The sequence below is a fragment of the Ambystoma mexicanum genome, chromosome 11, assembly GCF_040938575.1.
Source record: "Ambystoma mexicanum isolate Mex_15411 chromosome 11, UKY_AmexF1_1, whole genome shotgun sequence".
NCBI lineage: Eukaryota > Metazoa > Chordata > Amphibia > Caudata > Ambystomatidae > Ambystoma > Ambystoma mexicanum.
In genome coordinates this window covers 822,190,664-822,209,913 of record NC_090934.1, presented here as the reverse complement: position 1 = coordinate 822,209,913, position 19,250 = coordinate 822,190,664, and the positions used below count along the sequence as shown (strand labels likewise).

Genomic DNA, 19,250 nt, shown 5'->3' with positions numbered 1-19,250 from the left:
AGCGCGTTCGGCTGTTAACCGAAAAGACGCTGCTGTTTTTGGCACAAAGACACAGAGTGTTCCACTCAGTAAACCTGAGTCATTTCTCCCGTGTTCTCTGGGTTCAGCCTACTGTCCCCTTTTAACACAAGTGCGCAACTGTGGCTTTATCCTCATAGCAAGTTATGCCTACACAGAGGACATTTGGTGCACTGTTGATGGGCTCTGTCCTCTACTAAATCCCCTGTGTTTGTGGATTAGGGGAGGTAGGGAAGTGCTTGATACCCTGATTTGCTGTGGGAAAAAGAGCTATTTTAGAAATATTTTCAGGTTGCCTGGGAAGCATAAGCAAACAGCACACCAATCAGGCCCCTGTGTAAGCACTGCATGAGTCTCTGTGGCGCAATCGGTTAGCGCGTTCGGCTGTTAACCGAAAGGTTGGTGGTTCAAGCCCACCCAGGGACGGTGCATTTTGGCTCAAAAATTCAGCGTGACCAACTATGGACTTCTGTTTACCTCTCGCAGGTCTCGTCTGCTGACGTCCAAAAAATCCAATAAGCTGCAAGCAATTCTTCTCGCTTGCTTTAGTTTTTCAAAACTTGCCATTCAATTCATAAACATCAAGACTTCATGGGAAGGGTTTGGCTGCAGCGTGTACTGATGCACAGAAGGAAGCTATCCTAGCCAGTCTACTTAAAGAAGCAATGAGGCTCTGCAGGGGCATGTACGTCTCCTACCTTTATTCTGTCATCAGACACACCAGGTGGATTGCCACAAGGACCTCGTGGCGCAATGGTAGCGCGTCTGACTCCAGATCAGAAGGTTGCGTGTTCAAATCACGTCGGGGGCATATTTGCTTTTCCCACTCTGAAATATAAAATTGCTCTTCAGTATCTCGTTATTTCAACCTGACTGCATCTTTGTGCTCTGGGCCTAGTTGTTCTGGCGTTTCGAATGTAAACTTTGCAGCAGGGAAATATCATATTGACAGACACCCATGAAGGACATGGTCAAGCTTTAAAGCAGGCCAATCTCTATGTTTTACTGGATGCAGCAGAAGTATTTCCTCTTTACCATCTCTTCAAGTGGGCCTGACTGATGTGCTGTTTTGTGCACGCTACGTGGGCTTTGTAAAGCATACCTCTGCCATTTGCATGGCCTCCTAGCGCTGTCAATATTTTCGTGTAATCGCTGAATGCTGCACTGTCCTGGGAACTCTAGGTGTGACTAAAGGATATATGTTGGGGCCCCGAAAGGGGGTCGGCAGTCTAGTGGCAATGGGCATCACTTTGTAGTTTGGGTTTGTGAGTTCAGGTACCGGTCTGGTGTCGGAAACCTGTAAGCGCCCTCCCAATCAACTGTCGGTCCTGGATTGTGAGGATTTCCCCTTATACTGGTCTCAGTAGACACATTTCCATTTTACTTTTTCACTCTCGCATTGCCTATTTCTCTCTCTCTCATAGATACATTATAGACAAGAGAGACATTGTCAGCGAGAGGGCTTCACAGCACCTTCCCCCATTTCCCTAAGTGCATTGCAAGGGGCTCTGGGAGGCGTGCACATTTGTCTGAAACACAAAGATCCACTGGCAATAAAAGGCGTAGGACCCCAGTTCGCATTTCTTAGAATTTGAGGAGGCACTCAGAGTTGTCTCGGGCGTGACTGTACCTTTCATAGGAGATGTGCTAATCCCCAAACCCTCTTCCTTTGTCCCAGTAATCTGTCCTAGGGCCTCTAGCAAGTTGTTTTCTGAAACAAAGCTTACCTGAACATCCTGTAAAATTGGTAACTTTTCAGTAGCAGTACAGTGCAGTATATAGCATTCCTGTTGCGCACAGCATCTAGATCCAAAAATTGCTTACTCTACCCCAGAAATTAGAATTCACCCAGTCAAACAGAGGGATCTATAAAGATCATGGCAAGTAGTTAACATAAGCTACTTCCCCCAAGTTCTCTTGGTGCACTCTGCTGCCCTCTTTTAACAGAAGAATGCAACTGCAGGTCTTGCTTCTCAGCAAGGTACCTACATATAGAAACCTTGGTGCACTCTTGCTAAATCTGCTGGAATGTGTCTTCTATTGTGCCCAAGGTGGTTGTGTATTTGGGGACTCAGGGAAGCAAGGGAGCAGTCTAATGCACTGCAGTGCTAAGAGAGGCATGCCTTTTTCAGAAAAAAGTTCAGGTTTTCTGCCAATCAGAAATAAATAGCAATGCAATCAGGCCAAAGGCAGAACACACATTCCAGTGAGTCTCTGTGGCACAATTGGTTAGCGCGTTCGGCTGTTAACCGAAAAGACGCTGCTGTTTTTGGCACAAAGACACAGAGTGTTCCACTCAGTAAACCTGAGTCATTTCTCCCGTGTTCTCTGGGTTCAGCCTACTGTCCCCTTTTAACACAAGTGCGCAACTGTGGCTTTCTCCTCATAGCAAGTTATGCCTACACAGAGGACATTTGGTGCACTGTTGATGGGCTCTGTCTTCTACTAAATCCCCTGTGTTTGTGGATTATGGGAGGTAGGGAAGTGCTTGATACCCTGATTTGCTGTGGGAAATAGAGCTATTTTAGAAATATTTTCAGGTTGCCTGGGAAGCATAAGCAAACAGCACACCAATCAGGCCCCAGTGTAGGCACTGCATGAGTATCTGTGGCGCAATCGGTTAGCGCGTTCGGCTGTTAACCGAAAGGTTGGTGGTTCAAGCCCACCCAGGGACGATCCATTTTGGCTCAAAAAATCAGCGTGACCAACTATGAACTTCTGTTTACCTCTCGCAGGTCTCGTCTGCTGACGTCCAAAAAATCCAATAAACTGTAAGCAATTCTTCTCGCTTGCTTTAGTTTTTCAAAACTTGCCATTCAATTCATAAACATCAAGACTTCATGGGAAGGGTTTGGCTGCAGCGTGTACTGATGCACAGAAGGAAGCTATCCTAGCCAGTCTACCTAAAGAAGCAATGAGGCTCTGCAGGTGCATGTACGTCTCCTACCTTTATTCTGTCACCAGACACACCAGGTGGATTGCCACAAGGAGCTCATGGCGCAATGGTAGCGCGTCTGACTCCAGATCAAAAGGTTGTGTGTTCAAATCACGTCGGGGTCATACTTCCTTTTCCCACTCTGAAATACAAAATTGCTCTTCAGTATCTCGTTATTTCAACCTGACTGCATCTTTGTGCTCTGGGCCTAGTTGTTCTGGCGTTTCGAATGTAAGCTTTGCAGCAGGGAAGTATCATATTGACAGACACCCATGAAGGACATGGTCAACCTTTAAAGCAGGCCAATCTCTATGTTTTACTGGATGCAGCAGAAGTATTTCCTCTTTACCATCTCTTCAAGTGGGCCTGACTGATGTGCTGTTTTGTGCACGCTACGTGGGCTTTGTAAAGCATACCTCTGCCATTTGCATGGCCTCCTAGCGCTGTCAATATTTTCGTGTAATCGCTGAATGCTGCACTGTCCTGGGAACTCTAGGTGTGACTAAAGGATATATGTTGGGGCCCCGAAAGGGGGTCGGCAGTCTAGTGGCAATGGGCATCACTTTGCAGTTTGGGTTTGTGAGTTCAGGTACCGGTCTGGTGTCGGAAACCTGTAAGCGCCCTCCCAATCAACTGTCGGTCCTGGATTGTGAGGATTTCCCCTTATACTGGTCTCAGTAGACACATTTCCATTTTACTTTTTCACTCTCGCATTGCCTATTTCTCTCTCTCTCATAGTTACATTATAGACAAGAGAGACATTGTCAGCGAGAGGGCTTCACAGCACCTTCCCCCCTTTCCCTAAGTGCATTGCAAGGGGCTCTGGGAGGCGTGCACATTTGTCTGAAACACAAAGATCCACTGGCAATAAAAAGCGTAGTTCCCTAGTTTGCATTTCTTAGAATTTGAGGTGACACTCAGAGTTGTCTCGGGCGTGACTGTACCTTTCATAGGAGATGTGCTAATCCCCAAACCCTCTTCCTTTGTCCCAGTAATCTGTCTTAGTGCCTCTAGCAAGTTGTTTTCTGAAACAAAGCTTACCTGAACATCCTGTAAAATTGGTAACTTTTCAGTAGCAGTAAAGTGCAGTATATAGCATTCCTGTTGCGCACAGCATCTAGATCCAAAAATTGCTTACTCTACCCCAGAAATTAGAATTCACCCAGTCAAACAGAGGGATCTATAAAGAGCATGGCAAGTAGTTAACATAAGCTACTTCCCCCAAGTTCTCTTGGTGCACTCTGCTGCCCTCTTTTAACAGAAGAATGCAACTGCAGGTCTTGCTTCTCAGCAAGGTACCTACATATAGAATCCTTGGTGCACTCTTGCTAAATCTGCTGGAATGTGTCTTCTATTGTGCCCAAGGTGGTTGTGTATTTGGGGACTCAGGGAAGCAAGGGAGCAGTCTAATGCACTGCAGTGCTAAGAGAGGCATGCCTTTTTCAGAAAAAAGTTCAGGTTTTCTGCCAATCAGAAAAAAATAGCAATGTAATCAGGCCAAAGGCAGAACACACATGCCAGTGAGTCTCTGTGGCGCAATTGGTTAGCGCGTTCGGCTGTTAACCGAAAAGACGCTGCTGTTTTGGGCACAAAGACACAGAGTGTTCCACTCAGTAAACCTGAGTCATTTCTCCCGTGTTCTCTGGGTTCAGCCTACTGTCCCCTTTTAACACAAGTGCGCAACTGTGGCTTTCTCCTCATAGCAAGTTATGCCTACACAGAGGGCATTTGGTGCACTGTTGATGGGCTCTGTCCTCTACTAAATCCCCTGTGTTTGTGTATTAGGGGAGGTAGGGAAGTGGAGAATGGAAGACCAGGCTCCCGTCCTTCACCTCTCGCGCTTGGCCTAGAGGGTCACGGCCCAGACACCCGCCGCGAGAAGAGTTTGTCCATTTACCAGACGACCAGGTACCCTGGTACAGGAACATACGGATGTGTCCATCTGCCTGCCCAACAGCCCGCACTGGCCATGCTGACACCTGCGGTTCGGATCAGCTAGACTAAAATCCACACGTCGTTTGAGATGCCATGACGACCTAGACAACGGGAAGCACTTCTGTACAAATATACACACTGAACATTTCCACACCAATCTACACGAAGAACATACTCAGTGCTCTGACGTAGGCGACAGGCATATTCACGGACGTGCATCTTTATTATTTTTACATAGGCTTTCAGAATGCAGAAACGCAAGACGCATCATGAACTCATCTATAACGCTTGCTCACGCTTCTCTTGAAACCCATTACCACCATAGAGGTATAATGGAAACACGATACTGGTCATGGAAATATATGCTATTATAACCTAAAAGCACCTATGCACCAAACGGACTAATTATGCACCAGGCCCGAGTAGGCCTCAACCAAGAGCTCCCGTGGACATTAACAAAGCAAGAGTCAGGTTGCTGATCCTGCAGAAAGAACCCGGTGGAGCAACCAGCCAAGGTCGCAATGTTGCAAACTCACATTCCAAGAACAAATCATCAAAGGCACGATGTTGCAACCTCGCACTCCGCGCCCCAACGATAAAGTCACGCCGGCAAATTAAACCAAACGCGCAGTAGAAAAAACAATATTAATTGTGCAGAATTCTGCCTCTTTCACGGTCCCTCCCCACGTGACCAAGCCGAACTTGACGAGATGCCAAAACCCAGGAGAAAAAAGGCGTCTGGGTCCCTCGCTACGAGACACAGGCCGATACACTTGAAAGGCTCAATGGACATCTGCTATAGTGGGAGCGGTCAGCCTTCCACCTATGAATAAATCCTCACATTGTCTGCACGTACCCATATTGAAACATTGTTGCAATCACAGGTACACCGAGAGCTGGGAACAACGGTGGTCCCAGGCTGGGAAGCTCACGAGTGCACCAATCAGAACATGGGGCTCTTATCTCAGACGTCAGTAATATTAGCCAATCCTCAGGAGTCTTCATGTAACAATTCTTATGTATCTAATTGTAGGGACAACCCAGATATACCACCTGACTACACCTTGTCCACTAATATCATTCTCTATATGTGTACTATACTAACCCTACCACTCGAGCAACCAATTAAGAGTGGCGATAGGTTTTTTGTTAACTTTCTGAAGTGACGCAAGTAGCGCGTCATAATACAGTAAAAAGGGCCTGCGAGCCCCACGATTGTGTGTGTGTCAGGACGAACTCGTACGCTCCTTGACCCATCCCTGCCGTTTTGTATAAATAAACAGCAGAGTCACCTTGCTCCTTGTGTGTGTCTCATACTCTATCTCATCTGGGATATACGGGAGGAGTTGGGGCCTCCCTGCCCGGAGGTCTGCGGACGGCCCGGCCGACCCCGGCAGAATTTCCCCCCGACAAGTTGGAGGCACTGCTGAGATCTGTTTAAGATCGACTTTTATTTTTAATTTTTCCAGGCACTCCCGTTGCGAGGAGGCCCGGCGGCGCGGCCGCCTCTGCCGTTGCCCCCTTCTGAGGACTACAGGACCATCGCGGAGCTGCGAGAGGACCGGACAGCGCAATCCGGATATTGGCCCTCGGGAGCCGGTTGAGAAGTATCCCGCCCGCGGTCGGCGAGTGTCCAGACGTGGTCCAGACGAGGGGAGGTGGCGAGCCGCTTGGAGGGGTGCACGCAGTCGAACGGCCCTGCATCGAGAGAACTTGGTGAGCATGACACGCACAACAAGCAATGCGAAATTGTGAGGGAGGGGGAGGAAGTAAATAAGGGAGGAGGGAGGTATTGTACAGATGTGCGCCGAAGGTTTAACTGAGTGTTGCAAATGGAATGAATGGTAGCGAAACGAGTGCGAGAGCAGTCGGCTACGTTACGCGAAAGAGGGGGGCGGGGCACGAAAACATCACGTGCAGCCGCTCGTAAGACACTGATGGCCTAAATTGCGACTACGTGTGAGGGTGGGTGTGTGTGGTTTCCTACGATTTGACATTTATTGATCAATGAGTAGATGAGGTTCCCTATTGTTCGAGCAAGAAACTCGATAGGTAGATGACGTTTCCCTGTGGGCGGTAGCTAGTTACATAGTTGCCCAAAACGGAAGATAATTGGCTGGTTAAGCCCTCCTGTTGAGGGGCGTATCACACGCGAGGCGACGCAGCGTGCGCAGTCCGGTTATATTATTGATGAGATTACCTTGTTCCAGGAGAGACAGGAAGACAGCTGTAGGGTTAGCGGGGTAGATTGCAAGTGTATTTTGAACTTAAAGAACATAACAAGAATGTACCAGTAGCTCGAAGAAATCGGTGACGTCACCAGTAGGGATTTAATAGGATATCGCGAGCACAAGGAACTTTGGGTTTGAGAGTGGTGGGGAAGAGAAACATGATAAAGGAGCGGATACGGAGATAAACTATAAACCAGTGGATCGAAAGAGGAGAAGGGGAAAGGGGCGTGGCTGCGCACGGAGAACGCCGGCCACGGCAAGTGTAAAAGGGGGAAGAGAACGGAGAAACAGGACGACTGTATAAGATCGTCGTAAGGGGTACGCAGCCGCAGGGGGCTGCGTGCGCTTCGGCCGCAGGGGGCCGTAGGGGAAGGAATATAATATAACATCATATTTATTATTATTGCATAATTTGTCAAAGGATTGTCGTAAGTCCCCACACTTGCGGGGCGAGGTAAGCAATACAAGGTTGTATATTGTAAACTGCTAGTAAGGGGAAGGGTAACCAGGGGAGTGCCACTATGTCATACGGGAGAGGGTCGGGAGGGTGGGGGAACACCCTCACTACCCCACTACAACACATATGCACCACACTGCCACCACATAGGGAGAAATTAATTAAGTACAGCATAGAGTGGACCCAGGGGACGGACAACAAAATGTTAACACCATGGCCGCCTAATGGTAGTTTCGATCCATATGCCCAACATTCACTACTAAACCATCTGCACAATACATACAAGGGGAAGAAGTTGGCAAACCATGTGGAGGTGTTTAACTTATGGAGGATGTTCCAGGGGTCCCGACCAGGACCAAATGGAATGTTCACTATGTGGGAAACACCGGAAGAAAAGGAGATTAAGAAAGAAGGAACGGATGGGGAAAAGGAGTGCGAAAGCACAAAGAATACGGGGAACGGAGGACAGGGAGGAGAAAAGATTGATAAATCAGACGACATAAAAAAGGAACCGAGCAATGAGATACCCATAACACCGGGAGTGAAAACAGAGGGAGGAGGGTTGTACCCTTTAAGAGAATTAGGAGAAATAGAAGGACAGTTCAGGGCGGCTGAAGGATACTCAAACCCGGCATACAGCCCTCCACCATATGTGGCTCATGGGAAGATACCAATGGGGGAAGGGAGGATTGGAGAAGAGCAGACTGTAGAGATAGGAAACGATGAGTGGGTAGCTGCACAGATATTATTGAAATTACGAGGCTCACTAACTGGAGAAGAAAGGGAGGCGGTAAAGAGAACAAACGAGGATAGTGCCAGAGAGAGTGAAATGAGGGGAGAGGAGCTACTACGGCAGAAGGAAGAGATTTTGGAGGAAAGATTAGCAAAACTAAGGGATGAGCAGAATGAATTGATCAAACAACTTGAGAGGGAGGAAAGAGAGAGAGTGAGGAAAAGGAAAGAAGGTAAGAACGAATTGGAAAAATTAAGGGAACGAAATGAGGAGCAAAAGAGAGAAGCTGAAAGGGTAAAAGCAGCAGCAGATAGGGTATCAAGAGTAGTGCTGAGAGAGAAGAAGAAGGAAGAAGAAGAAAAGGAAAAGGAAATGGAAATATGGAGGAGGAGGATAATATCAGAGACAGCTAAAAAATATGAAGAGGGGAAGGTAATAGAGAGTATAGTAGAAAGAGAAAGGGTGAAATGGGAAAGGAAGAAAGAGGATGAAAGGATATTGGAACAGATGAGCAACGAAGTAATGGAGGAATTGAAAAGGAAAAGGGAGGAAAATAGTAGGGAAATGGAGGAGAGAAGTGAAGGGGGAAGAGAAGGGAGGAGTAGGGAGAGTGAAAGATGGGGAGATGTATATAAAAGTAGAGAGGTAGCAACAACATCAGCACTAGGGGGAACAGTTGGTAACAACGAAAGGGGAGAAAGAGACCTAATAGACTTAAAAACAGTAACAATAAAAGGAAAAAAGGCAGAGTGGGGGGTGCCATTTATGAATGACTTTTGCAGTGAGGAGGAAGAAGGAGTGGAGAAGGATGGAAGAAAGAGTGAAAGGGAAAGCTTAGATAAACTATACCTCACTAGAACAAACATAGATTCGCCCTGGATGAGTAGAAGATGGGAGGAGCTGGAGAGAAGTAAGGAGGAAGTGAAAAGAATAGGGGAAACACAAATAAATGAAACCACGCCACCCACATCCCCATCACGCCCTCCCACGTCACACCCTACATGTTCAACCACCGCACGCTCACTGCACAGAATAAAGCTCGCGCCCTTCATGAACGAACTTACACCTTATGCATGTCGGCTTAGGGACCTCCCTAGTCGCAGGCAAGACAGACAAATAAACATACCCATATTGAACACAGGAAATGATGAAAAAAGGGGAAAGGAAGAAGAGGGAGGTAGAAGCAGAGGTAGTAAGGAAGAATTTGAAGTAGTAAAGGAAACGGGGGAAGAGGAGGGGTGTGAAGACTCAATATTATGGAGCGTAAAGGGTGACACAAGACAGAATTTAATGCCACTGTTGGAGAGAGGAGGGGTTAGACCACAGTATGTACCTTGGAAACATACGGATAAGGAAAATATAAAATGTAGGCTCCCATCACTAAGTGGAGGTGCGGGTAAGTGGATATATGAAATGGAAAAACACACCGCAGGACAGAAACTAGCAGTAGGAGATGTGAAGGGCCTGTTAATATCAATATTAGGGGATAGAGCGGATGACATTTGGAAAAGAGCGGGATTCCATGGGGTAACAATAACGAACACATCGCATGATGGGGCACCATTTGCAAACTGCAGACATGCGCTATGGCAGGCACTGAGAGTGCAGTACCCAGACACATCAGACATAGGAGCCATTACTTCCCGTAAGATGGGTGAAAATGAGGATCCTGTTGATTATATCCAGGATATTCAAGAGAAGTGGCGCATGGAAACTAGAGAACAATGGGACAAAACACCAGCCATATTTTATCATATACTAGTACAAGGGCTCCCAGAAGGAGTTCAGAAACAACTAAAGAAAGTATTGGGGATGGAAGCAAAACCATGGCCAGAAATACAACTGACTATAGTACATCACTGCAGGACATGGCAAGGAAAAATGAAACAAAAGGAGGAGGACAGGAAAACAGAAGAGGCCAAACTAGTACAGAAAAAACTTACTAAATACACAATGGAAGGGGCACTAATAACTACGCCCACACCAATGGCCCAAAGCCCAACGCAAGTAGTGGCTGCACAAGATCCCGCTCAAATAGCGCCTCCACAAGGTGTAATACAGCAAGTGCCGCCTCTGCAATTACACGCACCAAACATGGGAGGAGGGTACCCAATGCAAGGAACTGGGTATTATAGTTATAACAGAGGGAGAGGAGGGTTTATGAGGGGGAGAGGATACGGATATAATACCCAACAACAGGCTGGGGGACTTAGAAATTACTACCCCACAGGGCAACCCGTATACCAGGACAACACAGGGAGCTTCCCATGGCAAAGCAGGGAACCACCCGTGTGTTGGAGCTGCGGACTATTAGGACACATGTCACGTACATGTAGGGTCAGGCCAGGAACACCAGCATGGAATGAACAAGCACAACCTAGGACCTCACAAGAACAGCAGGGCATACAACAACAGCAGATGTCACAACAAGGGAGTGACCAACAACAACAAACACAACAGCCACAAACCTATTCACTGCCACAACAACAAATAACACCGCAACTGCCACCGCCACAACAACAAGTAGCGTTAATACAACCACCACCCCAAACTCAACAAACACAATTGGGTAGGGTGACGGTGTTGGGACACAACCCTTACACAGGGAATGGCCAATCATTGTACCCCCAATAGGTCAGCCCACAGATGGCCTTGGTGTGTCCCATCCTGTCAGTAACACCTAATAGTGCGGAGGAACCACGCATAGAGGTAACGATAGGTGACAAAAAATTATCATTCCTTGTTGACACCGGGGCAACCCGGTCTTGCATAAGGGAAGGTAAATTTAAGATGTCAGGCGAAGCCATGAACACCCAAGGATTTTCTGGGGCTAAAGGGTTGGTTCCATTTACTGATAACGTTCCCTTATCTATTGGAGATTATGATCTGTCAGTCCCACTTTTGTATTATAGTGCCTCACCAGTAAATATACTGGGGAGAGACATAATGAACAGGTTGAATATGACGATCTCCTTTACAGAGGATGGCATAATTTGCTCTACTCCAGGGATTAACATGCTCGCAGCACGACAGATTTTGCAAGCATACTGTGGACAGACAGCGATTAGGGCGGAGCCAGTAGATGGCGAGCTATTCCAGTATGGCACAGACATGGCATTTGCATGGATGCCAGGGATAGAAGGGAAAATATGGAGGAGGCCAGCAGCCTATCTGTTCCGACCAGAAACACCAGTTAATGAACTGGAAGGGAAGGTGTTTGTAATGGACATTGAGAGCATTATTGCAACAGCTAATTATGTTGCTGTGCACGCCCAAGATAAAGAAGGGAGAGCATGGAGGGCAGTGATAGCACTAGCAGAAGGATGTAGGCTGACCCAGGTGTCAGATGAAGAGCTGTTCTCAGAAGAAAAGGAGGAAGGTGAAATGGTGTTCATGATGAGTGTAGAAATATGGCTAAGAGTGGCTCACAAACAAGTAGCACAGAAAATTGCAATGGCACTTGAGGCACCCGCAGGCACCCCAGTCCCATTTTTTAAGGAAGATATGTCAAAGGTGCCCAAATCATTATGGACTGTTAGCCCTTATGACGTGGGATGTATAAAAAGCATAGGGGGTGTAAGGATAAAATTGAAAAAAGGTGCCATACTACCAAGAGTGAAACAGTACCCATTGTCAAAAGAGGCAGATGAGGGCATATATGAAACCATAACGGCCCTTATAAACAATGGCATATTGGTCCCCTCAGAATCACCATGTAACACAGCTGTGTACCCGGTGCGCAAGGCTAAAGGGGGGTCTTGGCGCTTCATACAGGACCTCAGACCCTTGAACAACATAGTAGAAGCAGAGTATCCAGTAACAGCAAACCCGGCCACAATATTGTGTGGCATTCCAGCAGAGGCATCACGATTTACAGTGATTGACCTTAAAAATGCTTTTTTCTCAATACCATTACACCCAGACTCACAAGATTTGACAAGCTTCACTTACCGAAATACAAAGTGGAAACATACCAGGTTACCACAGGGGTATTGTGAATCACCCTGAATTTTCAATAGAGTAATACAGATGGATTTGGGTAACGTTGAGGTGGAAAGCACAGTGTTACAGTATGTGGATGACATAATAATTTGCAGTACAAACGAAAGTAAATGTAGAGAGGACTCCTTAAAAATGTTAACAATATTGGCTGAAAAGGGGTACAAGGTAGACATGGAAAAGATACAATACTGTCAGGAACAGGTACTTTACATTGGCCAACTGATATCCCAACATGGAAGAAGGATTGCACCACAGAGAGCACAGGCCATCTCAAGCACTCCCGTGCCACAGACTGTGAGAGAACTGCAGCAATTTCTGGGGCTGTGCAACTACTGTAGAGCATGGGTATTTGATTACAGCTCATACATAGGACCACTGCTTGAGGGTTTGAAGGAAGCAAATAAAGGGGAGAAAAAGTTGGGGTGGACTATGGAAATGAGGGAGGCATTTGACGAATTGAAAGACGCGATATCAACTGCTCCAGTACTGGCATCCCCAGACTATGAGCGACGCTTTTTTATATTTTCACATTGCGACTCAGCAGTGATGAAAGCAGTGTTGGCCCAAAAAACTAGCATGGGCTATAAACCAGTAGCATTTTACAGCGGTCACTTAGACCCTGTGATGTTAGGCCACTTCCCTTGTGAACAAGGTCTTGCTGCAGCTGCTTTTGCAGTAGAAAAAGCATCAGCAATAACTATGGGGTGTCCAACTACACTGTTTGTGGAACATGCACTATTTGCGATATTGAATAAACCTAAGTCCACACTAACGACACAGAGGGCATCAGGTTATGAGATTATTTTGTCTAAAGCTGAACTAGCAATTGTTAGATGTAGCACGGTTAACCCTGCAAGATTCCTAGCAGAAGTAATTGAAGAGGGAGATTACGCCCACGACTGCACCCAAATAACTAAGATGTACTCATGTACTAGGAAAGTTGAAGAAAACGCACTAGAGGGAGGTGAGCTTTTGTTTATTGATGGGTCATCAACTATTGATCAAGGAGATGGGATACAAAGGACTGGGGCAGCAGTAGTAAAAATGATGGAGGTGCCGGTGTGTGTGGCTATGAAGTGTGTACAATTACCACAGCATTACTCTGCTCAAGCCGCGGAACTGGTTGCACTAATATTGGCATTAAAGGAAAGTTTTAATAAAAGAGTAACTATATATTCCGACAGTGCATATGTTACATCCACTGTCCACTCAGGGCTATCAAAATGGAGAAGAAGAGGGTTTAGGAGAGCTGATGGCACTCCAGTACAACATGCCCTCTTGTTGGCTGAACTAATTGAAGTAATAAACGACCCCCAAGAACTAGCCCTAGTCAAATGCACCGCACACACCAATGGAGAAGACTACGTCTCAAAAGGAAATGCAGCAGCAGACGCACATGCGAAATATGCTGCATATTTTGGTGAGATATGGAACCCCACAGACTCACAGAGAGGGAGAGGGAGGGGAATAGCTAGGGAGATGTTAATAAGAGAAGGGTACACCCATCTCCCAGCCACACAGATTATGGAGCTACAAGCGGCTGCACCAATGGCCGAAAAAGAAGTATGGGTGAAAAGAGGATGTACAATGTCACCAACCGACGCACTATGGCGCCAGGGTGGCACTGGGAAAGTTGTAATACCGTTGGCACTGTTAAATACCGCCCTGAGCCAATTACATCACCCTGCCCATACAGGCAAGGAAATAATCGCAGCACGAATTAGAGAAGATTGGTTTTGTCCTGAGTTAAACTCTCATGTGTCAAATTTTATCAGCAATTGCCTCACATGTCAACAGTTTACGGCCGGTCATACTCTAAAAGTGATAAGAGGTACCATACCCCGGCCAGAAGGACCTTTTCGGCACCTTCACATTGACTATGTTGATATGATCAACATATGTCAAGGTAATAGGTATATGATTGTAGTAGTATGCCCATTTTCTAGGTGGATTGAAGCAGGGCCCTGTTCACACCCTGATGCGTTTAGAGCAGCCAAATTCATAGTAAGGGAGGTCTTCCCCAGGTGGGGAGTGTGCGAGGTGTTAAGATCAGACAACGGCCCACATTTCGCAAACGAAATGTTCCAGCATATCACATCCCTGCTGAACATTAAACACAAATTTGCATGTGCATACCACCCACAGGCTAATGGTGTATGTGAACGCCTGAATGGCTTATTGAAGGAGGCAATTGCTAAAATACAACAAACAACAAAGAAAAGTTGGTTGTATTGCCTTCCGTTAGCCTTATTTGAACTTAGAAATAGGCCAGGATCCGACCACCACCTCACCCCTCACGAAGTGGTTACTGGACGTCAAATGCGCCTTCCCCTAACCCCAACGTCAAGGGCATTCACCGACCACGAAAGTTCAGCGAGTGTGTTAGGTGATGAAATGTATCAATATGTGTCTTCTTTGATTACTAGTGTCGTGTTCGTGTCTCAACAGCTCGAGCGCACACGGGGCGGGTCTACCAGCAATCAAGAAAAAGACGCAAGTACAGAATTGGGAAAGGAGAACTTGTGCAAACTTGCCAAAGGTGACCACGTACTACTTCGCAATTTCAATAGAAAGTGGAACGAGAAGAGGTTCACTGGCCCCCATCTGGTAGAGGACGTATCAACAAGAGCAGTAAAACTAAAGGATAAGCGTGCCTGGAACCACCTACATGACGTAAAGATCTACAAACTGCAGACCCGCCCCAGCGCCAACGACAGGTCCATTGGAAGAACAGCAACAACATCCCCGACAGCGGAAGAAAGTTTCATCACAGACAACGACCCAATTGTTCCCTCGGAGACGATAACTGACGAAGAAAGGGGTGATCCCCATACTGCCCACCCCATGGTCACACGCTCAAAGAGTAAAAATACTTCCGCCATCTGAGCGCAAACCCCCCCCCCATTGACTCCTAAGTACAGTTGTAACTAAAACTGAAGGACATTGCTTGCACCAATACACATGTAAACACGTGAATGTTCTCTTTTTTCTCTCGCACATACAGGAACTGCGTAATATTGTATTGTTAAGAAAAGCTAATTAACAAGTTCAGTGTACAGGCGTAGATGGTGCTGCCAGACGATAACTACCCAGAAGAATTGTCACACCAATTTGTATACGAAATAAAAAGGCCAACATACCTAAAAAGGAGACGGGTACGTGTCTACTACACAGCCTTCCTCCTGGCCATAGAAAATTACATGCCCCACCTCCGCCCATACTTGCCGGTCCTAAGAGACCGATCACTTAGAGTAGCGTGGGAGCAGCTCTTCGCCTGGTCACTGAATGACTACTTGATAGGGAGAGCTTAAAGGAAACAAAACTAACATTTAATAACGAGCACTTTTGAGAATTTTTAGGCGGGCAACTTTAACGTCACAAGAATACGCTGCCAGGACTGCAGCAAGGTAAGAGCAAAATGCCGGTGAGATTAGCATATGTAATAAAAATAATAGGGATTTTTATGATCACCGGGTTCTTGGCTGCCTCTGTCTGGCAGTACAGCTATGCTATCAATTTTATTGCTGCACCCAAACCTAATATACCCCCGTTCCCTGCTGCAACAGGTGTTACGTCAGGTGGTAATAGTAACATTGCACCCAAGCAAAATAGAGTTAAACGCAGCACATACTCAGACAATAAAGGTATTGATAATTATGTACAAGATTCAGCACACGTCACAAACAACATATGGTACCAGCACATGACCCGCATTGGTAAGCAGACAACTGAGGATAGCTGTTACGTTTGCTCATTAATACCATACGCCATGAGCGCTTCACGAACATTTGTTGCCACTGAAATAGATGAAAAGACAGCACAGTGCATAATATATTTGGCCCTGTTCCAAACGAAAGGAAGATTTCAAGGAACAGTAGTGCACATGACATGGAAAACACGAGACTCATACCCATATGAAAACAACTTCCTCAAGACCTATCTGAGTTATCACAAGACCAGTTTACATGCTGAAGCATTCAAATACATAACAAGTGGCCCTGCAAAAGGAGAAACAAAGAAGGTAACACTGCAGTATCTACCATGTGATTGGTACGCCACTGAAGTTCCGGGTAAACAAGGATGCTGGGAGAGGCCGCTACTGACGATAACAGGAAAGGTGTATCTGGACAACAGCTGGGAGATAGGAGTGATTGGCAGCAACATGGTAACAAAAGAAACTATCTCAACCATCGAGACACACAATCATCGATGTTGGACGACGTGGATCAAGTACGTACCAATGCTCACGTGGGTAGAAGAAGATGAAGACCCAATAACAATACTACCATTGACTGCGCCCAAAGTATGCTACCAGCATAAAGGAGAGGTGGACGTAGGATATAACACCAATTGTGCAAGCGTGATGGAGTTACCTGAGGGGGGAGCGGGAACAGCAGTAATAATGGACCATTATTGGGCCTGTGGAGAAAAGGCATATCATACACTGCCTCCCCTGTGGAATGGTGTGTGCACAATGGTACACGTCAATGTACCATCATTAGTGGTACCTAAGAAGCATGTCGATGTGGCGAAATTCCCTAAAATGGATGAAGGGGATAAGAGAAGAAAGAGATCTGCACCACTTCAGAAGGAGCAAGAGAACAGGACCAACAGCAATGATACTGTCCTAAATAGGAGAAAACGACAAGGAGAGCCACTGACAGGAAATTACCTGTGGGGAAGGTCGGAAACGGAACTAACAACAATACCGCCAGAACACAGACTATTCAGCAGAGCAGCAATGTTCTTCTCCTCAATAATACATCCGGGACTGCAGGCATACGCAAACGCAAAATGGCTCCAAATAACCAGATGGGAACTAATGATGACCATCAATTCAACAGTAAATGGGTTCAACGCAATTAAAGAGGAGCTGCGAGCTGTAAGGATGGTAGCACTCCAGAACAGATATGTATTGGACCTTCTCACAGCAATGGAAGGAGGAGTTTGTGCAAAGATAGGACAATCTTGCTGCACGTTCATACCTGCCAACGATGTTGACAATGGTACACTGACAGAAGCAGTATCACAATTGGCCCAGATGCACTCCAAAATGATGGATGAAAGTAACGGTGTAGACAAGGATAAGAGCTGGTTTTCACTATTATGGTCATGGATGCCATCCTGGCTGTCAGATGGACTGAAAATAATAGTGGGGTGTACTATTTTGGCTGGAGCTACTCTGATCATAATTAGATTTTGGAAGGCCCGGAAGGCACGCACGACTGACGAGTTGCTGGAAATGGTGGGAATGCACCCCTTAATGCCAGCAGATGACGGCCAGCATACAGGGGTGATAATACAAGAGAGGGAGAAGTTGCGCACCCAAATCATCACCAACCATCTAGACCCACCATCAGTGAAGATCGAGAACCCAAGGAACCCCAGGAGCTACATAGGAAGATGGGTATACTGTACTCCTGGAGGAACATGTGAATATATGTATTGGTCATTTGAAGATCATGTAAACCATTATGGACATCTCGGAGGGATAACTAAGATATGGAGGGTAAGAGGAGATAACGAGAAGGATATGTTTGTGGTCGACAAGTCGACCAGAGGGGGGACTGAAGTGGGAGAATGGAAGACCAGGCTCCCGTCCTTCACCTCTCGCGCTTGGCCTAGAGGGTCACGGCCCAGACACCCGCCGCGAGAAGAGTTTGTCCATTTACCAGACGACCAGGTACCCTGGTACAGGAACATACGGATGTGTCCATCTGCCTGCCCAACAGCCCGCACTGGCCATGCCGACACCTGCGGTTCGGATCAGCTAGACTAAAATCCACACGTCGTTAGAGATGCCATGACGACCTAGACAACGGGAAGCACTTCTGTACAAATATACACACTGAACATTTCCACACCAATCTACACGAAGAACATACTCAGTGCTCTGACGTAGGCGACAGGCATATTCACGGACGTGCATCTTTATTATTTTTACATAGGCTTTCAGAATGCAGAAACGCAAGACGCATCATGAACTCATCTATAACGCTTGCTCACGCTTCTCTTGAAACCCATTACCACCATAGAGGTATAATGGAAACACGATACTGGTCATGGAAATATATGCTATTATAACCTAAAAGCACCTATGCACCAAACGGACTAATTATGCACCAGGCCCGAGTAGGCCTCAACCAAGAGCTCCCGTGGACATTAACAAAGCAAGAGTCAGGTTGCTGATCCTGCAGAAAGAACCCGGTGGAGCAACCAGCCAAGGTCGCAATGTTGCAAACTCACATTCCAAGAACAAATCATCAAAGGCACGATGTTGCAACCTCGCACTCCGCGCCCCAACGATAAAGTCACGCCGGCAAATTAAACCAAACGCGCAGTAGAAAAAAGAATATTAATTGTGCAGAATTCTGCCTCTTTCACGGTCCCTCCCCACGTGACCAAGCCGAACTTGACGAGATGCCAAAACCCAGGAGAAATAAGGCGTCTGGGTCCCTCGCTACGAGACACAGGCCGATACACTTGAAAGGCTCAATGGACATCTGCTATAGTGGGAGCGGTCAGCCTTCCACCTATGAATAAATCCTCACATTGTCTGCACGTACCCATATTGAAACATTGTTGCAATCACAGGTACACCGAGAGCTGGGAACAACGGTGGTCCCAGGCTGGGAAGCTCACGAGTGCACCAATCAGAACATGGGGCTCTTATCTCAGACGTCAGTAATATTAGCCAATCCTCAGGAGTCTTCATGTAACAATTCTTATGTATCTAATTGTAGGGACAACCCAGATATACCACCTGACTACACCTTGTCCACTAATATCATTCTCTATATGTGTACTATACTAACCCTACCACTCGAGCAACCAATTAAGAGTGGCGATAGGTTTTTTGTTAACTTTCTGAAGTGACGCAAGTAGCGCGTCATAATACAGTAAAAAGGGCCTGCGAGCCCCACGATTGTGTGTGTGTCA

General features: G+C 46.6%; 3 non-coding genes across 3 annotated transcripts; all 3 read left to right on the top strand.

Annotated features, from left to right (window-relative positions):
* Positions 1-370: 370 nt before the first annotated feature.
* On the top strand, positions 371-444 carry TRNAN-GUU (transfer RNA asparagine (anticodon GUU)). The gene has a single exon. It is a non-coding gene; the product is annotated as a tRNA-Asn (tRNA).
* Positions 445-757: 313 nt separating this feature from the next.
* On the top strand, positions 758-829 carry TRNAW-CCA (transfer RNA tryptophan (anticodon CCA)). The gene has a single exon. It is a non-coding gene; the product is annotated as a tRNA-Trp (tRNA).
* Positions 830-2,619: 1,790 nt separating this feature from the next.
* On the top strand, positions 2,620-2,693 carry TRNAN-GUU (transfer RNA asparagine (anticodon GUU)). Its single transcript has one exon. It is a non-coding gene; the product is annotated as a tRNA-Asn (tRNA).
* Positions 2,694-19,250: the final 16,557 nt, after the last annotated feature.